General features: G+C 50.7%; 3 non-coding genes across 3 annotated transcripts; all 3 read left to right on the forward strand.

The window, feature by feature from the left end:
• The first annotated feature begins 12,078 nt into the window (after positions 1 to 12,078).
• On the forward strand, positions 12,079 to 12,272 carry LOC131697061 (U2 spliceosomal RNA). The gene has a single exon (XR_009306943.1). It is a non-coding gene; the product is annotated as a U2 spliceosomal RNA (small nuclear RNA).
• Positions 12,273 to 12,801: 529 nt separating this feature from the next.
• On the forward strand, positions 12,802 to 12,916 carry LOC131697318 (U5 spliceosomal RNA). The gene has a single exon (XR_009307164.1). It is a non-coding gene; the product is annotated as a U5 spliceosomal RNA (small nuclear RNA).
• A 194-nt stretch (positions 12,917 to 13,110) lies between these two features.
• Positions 13,111 to 13,304, forward strand: LOC131697062 (U2 spliceosomal RNA). The gene has a single exon (XR_009306944.1). It is a non-coding gene; the product is annotated as a U2 spliceosomal RNA (small nuclear RNA).
• The last annotated feature ends 3,654 nt before the right edge of the window (positions 13,305 to 16,958 follow it).

Below are 16,958 nucleotides of genomic sequence, written 5' to 3' on the forward strand. Positions count from 1 at the left end.
TTACAACATGGCTTAACCGCTATGGGAGGGTGTCATCAGAAGGGAGGAAAATTACAGATGAAGATGGGGTTTGGACAGGAGCCAGAAAGTGGCTGGTACGCCTTAATGTTGATCCATCGGGCATTGGAGGCGTCCGCCACATTCCAAACTCCATAGTGTTAGGGCCCAACAGAGGGCTGGTATTCTATAATGGGATGCCAAAACTCTGCAGGAAATGTGGGGAATTAGGACACCTGGCGGCCGCGTGTACTGTAGTCAAGTGCAGGAACTGCGGCGCCCCCCACGAGACCAGCCACTGCAGAGAAGAGAGGCAGTGCAATTTGTGTGGAAAGAAGGGGCACCTGTTTAAGGACTGCCCCTCTTCCTATGCCAACATGGCCAGAGCCAGCAAGGCAAACACAAACAAGCCTAGGCCTGAGCAGGAAGAGGGAGCAAGTAACAAAGATCAGTCCACATCACCACCAACAGTATCCAAGACCCAGACTCCAGCACCACCATCATCACCAGCACCCCCCTCACCCCCCCGCCCCCGAGACATGTCCCGTTTTACGAGGACCCCTTCCCCCAGCCCAGAGAGAGAGTACAACAGCTACTCCACTAGCTCCTCCAGTAGCTCCTCTGATGCAGAACACGAGGCAGGGAGGGAGCCCGGACCCAGCAGCGGCCCCCCCCTGAGTAGGGCCCTCTCAGCGCCAGCACTCCCCCTCGGCTCTCGTTATGACGCCATAAGGATTGAGTCCGTGGGGGAGGAAAGCGAAAGCGACAGTGAAAGTGAGAGTGAGAAGGAGGGGAAGGGAGTGAAGAACCAGCAGAGGGTGGGGAAAAGAAAGGGTAGAGACGAGGGGGGGAAAAGAAAGAAGATCAGGATCAAAGACAGCAAGTTGCAGGTGGCCCCCATAGATCCAAAACCAGCTAATGTCCACACAAAGTCCCCAGTCTTGCCCTCGCAGGCAGAGACGGAGGCGAGTGGGACGGCTACACTGCCGCCTAGTGGGCAGGTAGCAGCCAGCCAGGGCATCCCCAGCCAGCCTTCCCAGTCGTTGGCACAAACCCTAGCACACCTCGCAGAAGAGGTGTTCACTAATGCACCGAGGGAGAGGTCGGGGTCAACACCTTCCCTGACCAGCAGTACCTCGGTAGCAATGACCCTCTTCAAGCGAAGGGCCTCCCTTCAAAGCATCCTTGACCCCCTCCCTTGTATGGGCAAAACCAGGGGCCCCCTAGAGGTCCTCCTAGATACAGCACTGGAGGACATGGGAATACCCCTGGACGCGGTAAGCCAGAAGTCTGCTAACAGCTCCAATTCAACAGACGGTAACAGCCAAAGAATGCTGTCTGTCATAACCCCCCCCCAGGACAAAGCTGACCCACACGTTCCGAGGGGCCCTGAGCAAGTTCCACCAGACTTACCTTGTGGGGAGTTGAATAGCCCCAACAACTCCACGTACTGTGCATATAAAGACGGTGCCTTCTTGGACGAGGCAGCAGTGAGTACCTTCTCAGGGGTGATGGGAGTTGCAAATAAGCCCAAGCCCCCTCGAAGCAAGCGTAGAGCTAAGAGTAGGAAGAGTGTCCCGACCTCCCAATCATAGTCGCTATGGGGTGGACGCAGCGACTCCTTTTCTTGTTAGCTACCCTGATGGCCCTGATATGTGTGTCTGTTAATGTCAGGAGCATCAGGGAGACACAAAAAAGATTTGATGTACTAAACTATCTAGCTAACTTGAAAGCAGATCTCATCTTTCTGCAGGAGTGTGGTATTTCGTCGAGCCCTGATTATAGGGACCTGAAGGAGAGTTGGACCCTGGGGGACTCCTTCTGGTCGGGCTCCAACATAGCCAGAGCCGACGGAGTAGGTATCCTGTTTAAAAACCCATTTATTACCTCCCGCAGCAGCAGGGAGGTAGAACCTGGTAGAATTCTGAGCGTGGATGTGACATACAACAACACTCCCCTCAGACTGGTCAATGTCTACGCACCCACTAACCAAAACGAAAGAGTTCAATTTTTTCCACAGCTGCGTCCACTCCTGCTGGGGAACGTACCCGTCATCGTGTCAGGTGACTTCAATTGTGCTCTGAGGGACGTAGACCGGAGCAGGCCACGCAACGACCGCTCTAGTAGAGTTTTGTCCTCCGTAATATCTGATTTCTCCCTGTGTGATGCAGGTAAGGACCTGGTGCCTCCCTTTACCTGGGTGAGCTCATCTGGGACCTCCTTCTCCCGTATAGATCTCGTCCTGCATACCAGCTCCCTTACGAAGACGGCAGTAGACACCCAGGCCGTCTTCTTCTCTGACCATAGGCTCCTGCAGGTAACATTGCAGGTCCCTCAGACCTCCCAGATGGGGTCAGGGGTCTGGAAATTAAACACCTCCTTACTCGATGACCCCTCCATAGCTGCAGCCTATAAGAGCAGGCTTGTTGAGTGGACCACTTTGCGTGACCTATTCAACTCCCCTATAGAGTGGTGGGAGATGGTCAAAATGAGAACTAAGGGTTATTTCATAGCAGCAGGCAAGAGGAAAGCAAAAGAAAGGAGGGCCAAATATAAATACCTGAATGCTGCCCTCCAGCGTCTGAGCCTGCTTCAGCTTCGGGGGTTCCCTGTAAGCGACGAGATAGCCCAGACCAAGCTAGATCTTTCAGTGCTTTGTAGGGAGGAACAACGAAAGGTCATGCACAATGCAAAAGTGCAAAAAATGGAGGAAGACGAAAAGTGTACTCGCTTCTTCTTCCAGAAAACGAGGGAGAAGCGGCACTTGATGTCCTCCATGCTCGACAGCAGGGGGAGGATAGTAGAGGATAGTGAGGGAGTGAAAAAAGTGGTAGAGAACTTCTATAGGGACCTGTATAACATCAAAGCTACAGATGACACCCTGATAGAGTGGTTCCTGAGCCAGTTGGAGCCTGACTCAGTGCGGGACGAGGAGGAGGAGGAGAAGGACCCAGAACTCACGCTGGAGGAGCTCACCCAGGCGGTTAAGACCATGAACACCGGTAAGACGCCAGGTCCAGATGGCATCCCGGGTGAGTATTACCATCTTTTTTGGGACACGCTAAAAGTCCATTTAGCGGAGGTCTACAGAGCGGTCTACAGGGAGAAGCGGTTGGGCCCTTCTATGCGGGAGAGTGTAATTACTCTCCTTCATAAGAAAGGGGAAGTTAAAGATCTACGGAATTGGCGCCCAATCAGCCTCCTTTGCGTGGATTACAAGATACTAGCCAAAGCTCTGATGCTCCGGCTACAAGTACACCTCCCTTTGGTCATTGGCCCCGACCAGGCTTGTGGCGTCCCAGGGAGGTCCATCACGGATATTTTAATGTTAACAAGGGACATTCTGGCTTATTCTAGAGAACGGAACCATCCCCTCTGCCTGTTCAACCTTGACCAGGAGAAGGCGTTCGATAGGGTAAGCCATGAATATATGTACAAAGTGATGGACCAGATGAAATTCGCTCCTGGACTTAGGGAGTGGGTTAAAACCATATATACAAACATTAGTACCCGAGTCTTGGTGAACAGGCACCTGACTGGTAAAATATCTATCCAGTCAGGGGTCAGACAGGGTTGCCCACTATCCCCACTGCTATATGTCGTGTGCATTGAACCCCTCCTGCAGGCAATTCGTAGGGATACCAATATAACTGGTTTCCAGCTGCCTGGATCCAACGGGGTCCAGGTCAAAACAACAGCATATATGGACGATGTGTCACTCATTTGCACCAACACATCGTCGGTACCTCGGATTAGTAATATCCTTGAGAAGTACTGCACGGCGACCGGGGCAGTGATTAATAAGTCCAAGAGCGAAGTCTACGTGTCTAAAAATTGGCAGGTAGATAGGGAACTGTCGGACATGTACCCTGTCAAAAAGGACAAAATCAAGATTCTGGGCCTCATTTTCGAGAACAATAGCTCGGGGGCCCAGAGCTGGACGGCGGCCATTAACCAGGTCCGTAAAAAGATTGGCGGATGGAGCACAAGATCCTTAACAATGACGGGTAGAGTATTAATAACCAAGTCTATACTGTTCCCCATCCTCTCTTATGTAGGAAAAATCTTTCCCCCAGACAGGACCACCAAAAAAGTGGTGGACCGCATTATCCACCGCTTTATCTGGGGCAGCAAGATGGAGAGGGTAAAGCGAGCCACCCTGAGTAAAGCCGACAAGAAGGGAGGTAAGGGGGTCCCGGACGTTGTGCAGCTCACCCGAGTGCAGGGGCTCACGCAAACTATCAAGAACATCCAGGCCCTGGACAGGAAGGTATGTTACATGAATCGTTTCTATTTTGCCACCTGTCTCAGGGCCTTGGGCCTCTGCACTATTGATAACACCGTGCCGTACTCCTGGGACCCCCCATTGTATTATAGAACCTTAAGGGACACTATATATAAATTGGGCTTAGATAAAGCAAAATTGGCCTCCTGGGAATACAAGGCTGTAACTAAATATCTTGCCGGTTCCCAGGAAATTGAAAAAGTAGCTACTTTCTCCCTCACCCAAAGCCAAAAAATCTGGGAGAATGTGTCTCACAGCTGCCTCAGTAATGTCCAGAAGGATATAGCATGGAACACCGTCCACAGTGCACTCCCCACTCGAGCGTTCATGTTCAGGAGGGGACTAGCCCAAGTAGAAACATGCCCCTATGCAAAGTGCCGCAAGAGAGAAACACCAGCCCATATCTTCTGGGAGTGTGATGTGGCTGGCAGTGTCTGGCTCTCTGTCTCTGTCTTCCTAAACAGGTTTGCTGACACGGCCAAGATGACCGCTGAGACTGTGCTCTATGGGCCTGCGGGAGGAATCGATACCAGCACAGCTAAGTGCGTTTGGCGTGTCATCAATGTTGTCAAGCAGATCCTGTGGGAAGGCCGTAACGTCTGTGTCTATCACAAGCAGGAGCTAGACACTATCACCACGACCAGAAGGGCACAAACTCTTATCAAGGACTTTGTAATTCTGGACATCCGGACCCTCGGGAAGGACAAGGCCTGCGCGGAGTGGAGGATCGCCGGACTTCAGGACGTGAAGATGGAATAAAGGAAAAAACTGGAACCGCTAGCTCCTAGGAGCGGGACTACGGGGCACCGCTAAGCCTTTTATTTATTTTGTCATGCCAGCATTCCGCCCTTTTTAGCTGGCATGACCGTTTTTGAACGGTGCCCTGGTTTTATGTAGTCTTTTTGTTTCAGTTTTATGGACTTTTATTTGATTTATGTTGAATGTTTTATTTGATTTTGTTTTGTTTTGTTTTATGTATCTTTAAGGTTTTTAATGTAAACTATTAAAAGTTACATTTTAAGTGTTTTAAAATTTTAGAATTTTAACTCACTGTTCCACACACTGTCCCTTTTCCCCTGTCCCTGTTTTAGTAATATAGTTTTATGTTCACTTTTGAACTTTTAGAGAGCACTCCCCGGCCCTCACAAGCACTGGTTTTTTATAGATGGTTCTTTTTTTCCAGTCACTTTTAAAACAGCACAGGTTTTTTTCATGTTGATTTTAATCTGTGTCTGTTTTAACCATGTACAAAGCACAATTGTCTTGGTGTTTTTAAATGTATTTTAAATGCTTTTAAAACAAAATGTATGTCTGTATGCATGAATGTCATCTTTAAAAGAAATGTAAAATGAATGAAAAAACGAATGGGTGTAAATGTAAAAAATGTAAAATCTCAATAAAAGAGTATTTTACTAAAGTAGAGAGAGACAACCCGGACGTCCAGAGGCTTCTCCCACCCCAATCGGAGGAGCCAGCTGAAGGATGGCGTTCCGGCCAACCCAGGAGACTAGGAGGCACAATGCGGTGCGCTTCACAAGGACCCAGCAAGAGGAAACGGAACCAGGACTGACGAGACTGGAGTTCAGCCGGACCATTCTTCAGAGGGGTATGGGTTTTTCCCCTTCTGACTTGAATTGTTTGGTGAAATTGCCAGGGCTTAAGGAAGTGTTTGAGGTCAGTTTTAGGAACCCCCAAAAGTTACAAGAAATGTGGTCCTTTTGGGGGGAGAATAAATATCTCGCTCCATACAAAGAATTTTGTGTGGATGCACTGACAGACAGAGAAATGAAAGTTGTTACTGTCCAATTTTTCAATGAGGCTGTTAGCGACTATGATATTACAACATGGCTTAACCGCTATGGGAGGGTGTCATCAGAAGGGAGGAAAATTACAGATGAAGATGGGGTTTGGACAGGAGCCAGAAAGTGGCTGGTACGCCTTAATGTTGATCCATCGGGCATTGGAGGCGTCCGCCACATTCCAAACTCCATAGTGTTAGGGCCCAACAGAGGGCTGGTATTCTATAATGGGATGCCAAAACTCTGCAGGAAATGTGGGGAATTAGGACACCTGGCGGCCGCGTGTACTGTAGTCAAGTGCAGGAACTGCGGCGCCCCCCACGAGACCAGCCACTGCAGAGAAGAGAGGCAGTGCAATTTGTGTGGAAAGAAGGGGCACCTGTTTAAGGACTGCCCCTCTTCCTATGCCAACATGGCCAGAGCCAGCAAGGCAAACACAAACAAGCCTAGGCCTGAGCAGGAAGAGGGAGCAAGTAACAAAGATCAGTCCACATCACCACCAACAGTATCCAAGACCCAGACTCCAGCACCACCATCATCACCAGCACCCCCCTCACCCCCCCGCCCCGAGACATGTCCCGTTTTACGAGGACCCCTTCCCCCAGCCCAGAGAGAGAGTACAACAGCTACTCCACTAGCTCCTCCAGTAGCTCCTCTGATGCAGAACACGAGGCAGGGAGGGAGCCCGGACCCAGCAGCGGCCCCCCCCTGAGTAGGGCCCTCTCAGCGCCAGCACTCCCCCTCGGCTCTCGTTATGACGCCATAAGGATTGAGTCCGTGGGGGAGGAAAGCGAAAGCGACAGTGAAAGTGAGAGTGAGAAGGAGGGGAAGGGAGTGAAGAACCAGCAGAGGGTGGGGAAAAGAAAGGGTAGAGACGAGGGGGGGAAAAGAAAGAAGATCAGGATCAAAGACAGCAAGTTGCAGGTGGCCCCCATAGATCCAAAACCAGCTAATGTCCACACAAAGTCCCCAGTCTTGCCCTCGCAGGCAGAGACGGAGGCGAGTGGGACGGCTACACTGCCGCCTAGTGGGCAGGTAGCAGCCAGCCAGGGCATCCCCAGCCAGCCTTCCCAGTCGTTGGCACAAACCCTAGCACACCTCGCAGAAGAGGTGTTCACTAATGCACCGAGGGAGAGGTCGGGGTCAACACCTTCCCTGACCAGCAGTACCTCGGTAGCAATGACCCTCTTCAAGCGAAGGGCCTCCCTTCAAAGCATCCTTGACCCCCTCCCTTGTATGGGCAAAACCAGGGGCCCCCTAGAGGTCCTCCTAGATACAGCACTGGAGGACATGGGAATACCCCTGGACGCGGTAAGCCAGAAGTCTGCTAACAGCTCCAATTCAACAGACGGTAACAGCCAAAGAATGCTGTCTGTCATAACCCCCCCCCAGGACAAAGCTGACCCACACGTTCCGAGGGGCCCTGAGCAAGTTCCACCAGACTTACCTTGTGGGGAGTTGAATAGCCCCAACAACTCCACGTACTGTGCATATAAAGACGGTGCCTTCTTGGACGAGGCAGCAGTGAGTACCTTCTCAGGGGTGATGGGAGTTGCAAATAAGCCCAAGCCCCCTCGAAGCAAGCGTAGAGCTAAGAGTAGGAAGAGTGTCCCGACCTCCCAATCATAGTCGCTATGGGGTGGACGCAGCGACTCCTTTTCTTGTTAGCTACCCTGATGGCCCTGATATGTGTGTCTGTTAATGTCAGGAGCATCAGGGAGACACAAAAAAGATTTGATGTACTAAACTATCTAGCTAACTTGAAAGCAGATCTCATCTTTCTGCAGGAGTGTGGTATTTCGTCGAGCCCTGATTATAGGGACCTGAAGGAGAGTTGGACCCTGGGGGACTCCTTCTGGTCGGGCTCCAACATAGCCAGAGCCGACGGAGTAGGTATCCTGTTTAAAAACCCATTTATTACCTCCCGCAGCAGCAGGGAGGTAGAACCTGGTAGAATTCTGAGCGTGGATGTGACATACAACAACACTCCCCTCAGACTGGTCAATGTCTACGCACCCACTAACCAAAACGAAAGAGTTCAATTTTTTCCACAGCTGCGTCCACTCCTGCTGGGGAACGTACCCGTCATCGTGTCAGGTGACTTCAATTGTGCTCTGAGGGACGTAGACCGGAGCAGGCCACGCAACGACCGCTCTAGTAGAGTTTTGTCCTCCGTAATATCTGATTTCTCCCTGTGTGATGCAGGTAAGGACCTGGTGCCTCCCTTTACCTGGGTGAGCTCATCTGGGACCTCCTTCTCCCGTATAGATCTCGTCCTGCATACCAGCTCCCTTACGAAGACGGCAGTAGACACCCAGGCCGTCTTCTTCTCTGACCATAGGCTCCTGCAGGTAACATTGCAGGTCCCTCAGACCTCCCAGATGGGGTCAGGGGTCTGGAAATTAAACACCTCCTTACTCGATGACCCCTCCATAGCTGCAGCCTATAAGAGCAGGCTTGTTGAGTGGACCACTTTGCGTGACCTATTCAACTCCCCTATAGAGTGGTGGGAGATGGTCAAAATGAGAACTAAGGGTTATTTCATAGCAGCAGGCAAGAGGAAAGCAAAAGAAAGGAGGGCCAAATATAAATACCTGAATGCTGCCCTCCAGCGTCTGAGCCTGCTTCAGCTTCGGGGGTTCCCTGTAAGCGACGAGATAGCCCAGACCAAGCTAGATCTTTCAGTGCTTTGTAGGGAGGAACAACGAAAGGTCATGCACAATGCAAAAGTGCAAAAAATGGAGGAAGACGAAAAGTGTACTCGCTTCTTCTTCCAGAAAACGAGGGAGAAGCGGCACTTGATGTCCTCCATGCTCGACAGCAGGGGGAGGATAGTAGAGGATAGTGAGGGAGTGAAAAAAGTGGTAGAGAACTTCTATAGGGACCTGTATAACATCAAAGCTACAGATGACACCCTGATAGAGTGGTTCCTGAGCCAGTTGGAGCCTGACTCAGTGCGGGACGACGAGGAGGAGGAGAAGGACCCAGAACTCACGCTGGAGGAGCTCACCCAGGCGGTTAAGACCATGAACACCGGTAAGACGCCAGGTCCAGATGGCATCCCGGGTGAGTATTACCATCTTTTTTGGGACACGCTAAAAGTCCATTTAGCGGAGGTCTACAGAGCGGTCTACAGGGAGAAGCGGTTGGGCCCTTCTATGCGGGAGAGTGTAATTACTCTCCTTCATAAGAAAGGGGAAGTTAAAGATCTACGGAATTGGCGCCCAATCAGCCTCCTTTGCGTGGATTACAAGATACTAGCCAAAGCTCTGATGCTCCGGCTACAAGTACACCTCCCTTTGGTCATTGGCCCCGACCAGGCTTGTGGCGTCCCAGGGAGGTCCATCACGGATATTTTAATGTTAACAAGGGACATTCTGGCTTATTCTAGAGAACGGAACCATCCCCTCTGCCTGTTCAACCTTGACCAGGAGAAGGCGTTCGATAGGGTAAGCCATGAATATATGTACAAAGTGATGGACCAGATGAAATTCGCTCCTGGACTTAGGGAGTGGGTTAAAACCATATATACAAACATTAGTACCCGAGTCTTGGTGAACAGGCACCTGACTGGTAAAATATCTATCCAGTCAGGGGTCAGACAGGGTTGCCCACTATCCCCACTGCTATATGTCGTGTGCATTGAACCCCTCCTGCAGGCAATTCGTAGGGATACCAATATAACTGGTTTCCAGCTGCCTGGATCCAACGGGGTCCAGGTCAAAACAACAGCATATATGGACGATGTGTCACTCATTTGCACCAACACATCGTCGGTACCTCGGATTAGTAATATCCTTGAGAAGTACTGCACGGCGACCGGGGCAGTGATTAATAAGTCCAAGAGCGAAGTCTACGTGTCTAAAAATTGGCAGGTAGATAGGGAACTGTCGGACATGTACCCTGTCAAAAAGGACAAAATCAAGATTCTGGGCCTCATTTTCGAGAACAATAGCTCGGGGGCCCAGAGCTGGACGGCGGCCATTAACCAGGTCCGTAAAAAGATTGGCGGATGGAGCACAAGATCCTTAACAATGACGGGTAGAGTATTAATAACCAAGTCTATACTGTTCCCCATCCTCTCTTATGTAGGAAAAATCTTTCCCCCAGACAGGACCACCAAAAAAGTGGTGGACCGCATTATCCACCGCTTTATCTGGGGCAGCAAGATGGAGAGGGTAAAGCGAGCCACCCTGAGTAAAGCCGACAAGAAGGGAGGTAAGGGGGTCCCGGACGTTGTGCAGCTCACCCGAGTGCAGGGGCTCACGCAAACTATCAAGAACATCCAGGCCCTGGACAGGAAGGTATGTTACATGAATCGTTTCTATTTTGCCACCTGTCTCAGGGCCTTGGGCCTCTGCACTATTGATAACACCGTGCCGTACTCCTGGGACCCCCCATTGTATTATAGAACCTTAAGGGACACTATATATAAATTGGGCTTAGATAAAGCAAAATTGGCCTCCTGGGAATACAAGGCTGTAACTAAATATCTTGCCGGTTCCCAGGAAATTGAAAAAGTAGCTACTTTCTCCCTCACCCAAAGCCAAAAAATCTGGGAGAATGTGTCTCACAGCTGCCTCAGTAATGTCCAGAAGGATATAGCATGGAACACCGTCCACAGTGCACTCCCCACTCGAGCGTTCATGTTCAGGAGGGGACTAGCCCAAGTAGAAACATGCCCCTATGCAAAGTGCCGCAAGAGAGAAACACCAGCCCATATCTTCTGGGAGTGTGATGTGGCTGGCAGTGTCTGGCTCTCTGTCTCTGTCTTCCTAAACAGGTTTGCTGACACGGCCAAGATGACCGCTGAGACTGTGCTCTATGGGCCTGCGGGAGGAATCACTACCAGCACAGCTAAGTGCGTTTGGCGTGTCATCAATGTTGTCAAGCAGATCCTGTGGGAAGGCCGTAACGTCTGTGTCTATCACAAGCAGGAGCTAGACACTATCACCACGACCAGAAGGGCACAAACTCTTATCAAGGACTTTGTAATTCTGGACATCCGGACCCTCGGGAAGGACAAGGCCTGCGCGGAGTGGAGGATCGCCGGACTTCAGGACGTGAAGATGGAATAAAGGAAAAAACTGGAACCGCTAGCTCCTAGGAGCGGGACTACGGGGCACCGCTAAGCCTTTTATTTATTTTGTCATGCCAGCATTCCGCCCTTTTTAGCTGGCATGACCGTTTTTGAACGGTGCCCTGGTTTTATGTAGTCTTTTTGTTTCAGTTTTACGGACTTTTATTTGATCTACGTTGAATGTTTTATTTGATTTTGTTTTGTTTTGTTTTATGTATCTTTAAGATTTTTAATGTAAACTATTAAAAGTTACATTTTAAGTGTTTTAAAATTTTAGAATTTTAACTCACTGTTCCACACACTGTCCCTTTTCCCCTGTCCCTGTTTTAGTAATATAGTTTTATGTTCACTTTTGAACTTTTAGAGAGCACTCCCCGGCCCTCACAAGCACTGGTTTTTTATAGATGGTTCTTTTTTTCCAGTCACTTTTAAAACAGCACAGGTTTTTTTCATGTTGATTTTAATCTGTGTCTGTTTTAACCATGTACAAAGCACAATTGTCTTGGTGTTTTTAAATGTGTTTTAAATGCTTTTAAAACAAAATGTATGTCTGTATGCATGAATGTCATCTTTAAAAGAAATGTAAAATGAATGAAAAAACGAATGGGTGTAAATGTAAAAAAATGTAAAATCTCAATAAAAGAGTATTTTACTAAAGATTTCCGTGGAGAGGAGCATTTATGAGTTCAATGCAATTTTTGGCTAGCCCTGCCCCTCGGGGTGGGGCTCGACATGGGTTTAAAAGCAGAACGAGCACAGCGGCGCCGGCCGTGTTAATAATTAGAGCCTGGCACCTTTTTTTTTCTTTTTCTTTTTTTTTTCTTTTTCCCATTTTTCCCCTCAGTCCAAGAAGCGAGTACCCCGGCAGCTCCGGCGGGCGGCCGCGCCCGGGGCGTTTGGTCAAAACCATTGTGGGCATCGCTTCTCGGCCTCTTGGCTCAGATCAAGTGTAGTATCTGTTCTTATCAGTTTAATATCTGATACGTCCCCCATAGGGGGACCCGTCTATATTAAATTGATTTTTGGAAGCAGGAGATGGAACCGGGGCTTGCTCCGTCCACTCCACGCATCGACCCGGTATTGCAGTACCTCCGGGAACGGTGCACAAGAAAGGTCAAAAAAGAGAGAGACAGACAGGCAGGCAGGCAGGCAGGCAGGCAGGCAGACAGGCAGACAGACAGGCAGACAGAGAGACAGAGAGACAGAGAGAGCGCTAGCCAGCCTCTCCCTCTCCCTTTTTCTGGGTTGTATTTTTTCCCGCTCTTTTTGTTGTTTTTTTTTTTTTTTTTTTTTTTTTTTTTTTGTTTGTTTGTTTGTTTGTTCCAAATAAGGAAGGCAGGCCTGCCTAACTGATGGACAGTCTGCTCTGCTCACGCAGCAGGCCAGTGTACCCAGAAGGCCTTGCGCTCGTGGGAGGAGGAGGACGAGCGCAGCGGTAAAGCAGAAACGGAGCTGTTTAGTGGGGCAAGGAGCCCTCGCTTTCAAGGCGGCAGCAGCAGCAAAGCGCCCCTTTGCCGGGACCGAACGGCACTTGCGTTTTGGGAAGAGTTCCCTGTTTTGTTTGGTTTTGTTTGGCCTTGCCGCCGGGTAGAGGAGAAGGCCTTTGGGCCGGCCGGAAGGGCTGGGCTACCAGTAAAACCACACTCTGGCTTCTCTTCAGTTCGAATAAATCTTTCGCCTTTTACTAAAGATTTCCGTGGAGAGGAGCATTTATGAGTTCAATGCAATTTTTGGCTAGCCCTGCCCCTCGGGGTGGGGCTCGACATGGGTTTAAAAGCAGAACGAGCACAGCGGCGCCGGCCGTGTTAATAATTAGAGCCTGGCACCTTTTTTTTTCTTTTTCTTTTTTTTTTCTTTTTCCCATTTTTCCCCTCAGTCCAAGAAGCGAGTACCCCGGCAGCTCCGGCGGGCGGCCGCGCCCGGGGCGTTTGGTCAAAACCATTGTGGGCATCGCTTCTCGGCCTCTTGGCTCAGATCAAGTGTAGTATCTGTTCTTATCAGTTTAATATCTGATACGTCCCCCATAGGGGGACCCGTCTATATTAAATTGATTTTTGGAAGCAGGAGATGGAACCGGGGCTTGCTCCGTCCACTCCACGCATCGACCCGGTATTGCAGTACCTCCGGGAACGGTGCACAAGAAAGGTCAAAAAAGAGAGAGACAGACAGGCAGGCAGGCAGGCAGGCAGGCAGGCAGACAGGCAGACAGACAGGCAGACAGAGAGACAGAGAGACAGAGAGAGCGCTAGCCAGCCTCTCCCTCTCCCTTTTTCTGGGTTGTATTTTTTCCCGCTCTTTTTGTTGTTTTTTTTTTTTTTTTTTTTTTTTTTTTTTTGTTTGTTTGTTTGTTTGTTCCAAATAAGGAAGGCAGGCCTGCCTAACTGATGGACAGTCTGCTCTGCTCACGCAGCAGGCCAGTGTACCCAGAAGGCCTTGCGCTCGTGGGAGGAGGAGGACGAGCGCAGCGGTAAAGCAGAAACGGAGCTGTTTAGTGGGGCAAGGAGCCCTCGCTTTCAAGGCGGCAGCAGCAGCAAAGCGCCCCTTTGCCGGGACCGAACGGCACTTGCGTTTTGGGAAGAGTTCCCTGTTTTGTTTGGTTTTGTTTGGCCTTGCCGCCGGGTAGAGGAGAAGGCCTTTGGGCCGGCCGGAAGGGCTGGGCTACCAGTAAAACCACACTCTGGCTTCTCTTCAGTTCGAATAAATCTTTCTAAGACTAATGCTTAGAGGGTAGTGGCATTGCCCGCTCCCTCCGAGGGTCTGTGAGAGGTTTGTTCGGGTGAGGAGGAACAGAATTTTTTTTTTTATTTTTGACTGGCTTTCTTCAGCTCGGCAACTTTTTGGAAGACTAATGCTCAGTCTGGTTTTGGCTTGCCCAATCCAGGCCGAGGGTCTTTCAAGATTTTGTTGACTGTTGAGAGCAGTTTTTTCTTTTTCAGGCGGTTCCAGTTTTTTTCTTTTTCAGGCTTTTCCAGACGTTCCTGGAGTTAGAGAGAAGGAGGACCTACCATCCAGACGACCTTTGAGGACCCTTTGATGACCTAGACGACCTCATCCCCAGCCCTTGATTGTAATCGAGATCCAGACCGAGAGAGCAGCAGGCGCCCAGCAGAGGGCGCCATCTGGGAGGAGCAGAGGGCGGCCCCGGACCCCGAGGAGGCGTCACAGCCACGATTCTTCCTACGTGGTCTCGGTGCCAAGCAGCGCCCCCTACTCCGCCAGGGAAGGACACCGTTCACCTGGGGAGGGGGTCCCTCTTGCGAGGCGACCATCTCCTCAGGGACTAAAGTAATAGTTCCTTCAACTGCCCAGATTTGCTGCTTACGTTGTTTCTTTTCCGTAGAGAGAGACAACCCGGACGTCCAGAGGCTTCTCCCACCCCAATCGGAGGAGCCAGCTGAAGGATGGCGTTCCGGCCAACCCAGGAGACTAGGAGGCACAATGCGGTGCGCTTCACAAGGACCCAGCAAGAGGAAACGGAACCAGGACTGACGAGACTGGAGTTCAGCCGGACCATTCTTCAGAGGGGTATGGGTTTTTCCCCTTCTGACTTGAATTGTTTGGTGAAATTGCCAGGGCTTAAGGAAGTGTTTGAGGTCAGTTTTAGGAACCCCCAAAAGTTACAAGAAATGTGGTCCTTTTGGGGGGAGAATAAATATCTCGCTCCATACAAAGAATTTTGTGTGGATGCACTGACAGACAGAGAAATGAAAGTTGTTACTGTCCAATTTTTCAATGAGGCTGTTAGCGACTATGATATTACAACATGGCTTAACCGCTATGGGAGGGTGTCATCAGAAGGGAGGAAAATTACAGACGAAGATGGGGTTTGGACAGGAGCCAGAAAGTGGCTGGTACGCCTTAATGTTGATCCATCGGGCATTGGAGGCGTCCGCCACATTCCAAACTCCATAGTGTTAGGGCCCAACAGAGGGCTGGTATTCTATAATGGGATGCCAAAACTCTGCAGGAAATGTGGGGAATTAGGACACCTGGCGGCCGCGTGTACTGTAGTCAAGTGCAGGAACTGCGGCGCCCCCCACGAGACCAGCCACTGCAGAGAAGAGAGGCAGTGCAATTTGTGTGGAAAGAAGGGGCACCTGTTTAAGGACTGCCCCTCTTCCTATGCCAACATGGCCAGAGCCAGCAAGGCAAACACAAACAAGCCTAGGCCTGAGCAGGAAGAGGGAGCAAGTAACAAAGATCAGTCCACATCACCACCAACAGTATCCAAGACCCAGACTCCAGCACCACCATCATCACCAGCACCCCCCTCACCCCCCCGCCCCCGAGACATGTCCCGTTTTACGAGGACCCCTTCCCCCAGCCCAGAGAGAGAGTACAACAGCTACTCCACTAGCTCCTCCAGTAGCTCCTCTGATGCAGAACACGAGGCAGGGAGGGAGCCCGGACCCAGCAGCGGCCCCCCCCTGAGTAGGGCCCTCTCAGCGCCAGCACTCCCCCTCGGCTCTCGTTATGACGCCATAAGGATTGAGTCCGTGGGGGAGGAAAGCGAAAGCGACAGTGAAAGTGAGAGTGAGAAGGAGGGGAAGGGAGTGAAGAACCAGCAGAGGGTGGGGAAAAGAAAGGGTAGAGACGAGGGGGGGAAAAGAAAGAAGATCAGGATCAAAGACAGCAAGTTGCAGGTGGCCCCCATAGATCCAAAACCAGCTAATGTCCACACAAAGTCCCCAGTCTTGCCCTCGCAGGCAGAGACGGAGGCGAGTGGGACGGCTACACTGCCGCCTAGTGGGCAGGTAGCAGCCAGCCAGGGCATCCCCAGCCAGCCTTCCCAGTCGTTGGCACAAACCCTAGCACACCTCGCAGAAGAGGTGTTCACTAATGCACCGAGGGAGAGGTCGGGGTCAACACCTTCCCTGACCAGCAGTACCTCGGTAGCAATGACCCTCTTCAAGCGAAGGGCCTCCCTTCAAAGCATCCTTGACCCCCTCCCTTGTATGGGCAAAACCAGGGGCCCCCTAGAGGTCCTCCTAGATACAGCACTGGAGGACATGGGAATACCCCTGGACGCGGTAAGCCAGAAGTCTGCTAACAGCTCCAATTCAACAGACGGTAACAGCCAAAGAATGCTGTCTGTCATAACCCCCCCCCAGGACAAAGCTGACCCACACGTTCCGAGGGGCCCTGAGCAAGTTCCACCAGACTTACCTTGTGGGGAGTTGAATAGCCCCAACAACTCCACGTACTGTGCATATAAAGACGGTGCCTTCTTGGACGAGGCAGCAGTGAGTACCTTCTCAGGGGTGATGGGAGTTGCAAATAAGCCCAAGCCCCCTCGAAGCAAGCGTAGAGCTAAGAGTAGGAAGAGTGTCCCGACCTCCCAATCATAGTCGCTATGGGGTGGACGCAGCGACTCCTTTTCTTGTTAGCTACCCTGATGGCCCTGATATGTGTGTCTGTTAATGTCAGGAGCATCAGGGAGACACAAAAAAGATTTGATGTACTAAACTATCTAGCTAACTTGAAAGCAGATCTCATCTTTCTGCAGGAGTGTGGTATTTCGTCGAGCCCTGATTATAGGGACCTGAAGGAGAGTTGGACCCTGGGGGACTCCTTCTGGTCGGGCTCCAACATAGCCAGAGCCGACGGAGTAGGTATCCTGTTTAAAAACCCATTTATTACCTCCCGCAGCAGCAGGGAGGTAGAACCTGGTAGAATTCTGAGCGTGGATGTGACATACAACAACACTCCCCTCAGACTGGTCAATGTCTACGCACCCACTAACCAAAACGAAAGAGTTCAATTTTTTCCACAGCTGCGTCCACTCCTGCTGGGGAAC

Source organism: Acipenser ruthenus, chromosome 13 (assembly GCF_902713425.1).
Source record: "Acipenser ruthenus chromosome 13, fAciRut3.2 maternal haplotype, whole genome shotgun sequence".
Classification (NCBI taxonomy): domain Eukaryota; kingdom Metazoa; phylum Chordata; class Actinopteri; order Acipenseriformes; family Acipenseridae; genus Acipenser; species Acipenser ruthenus.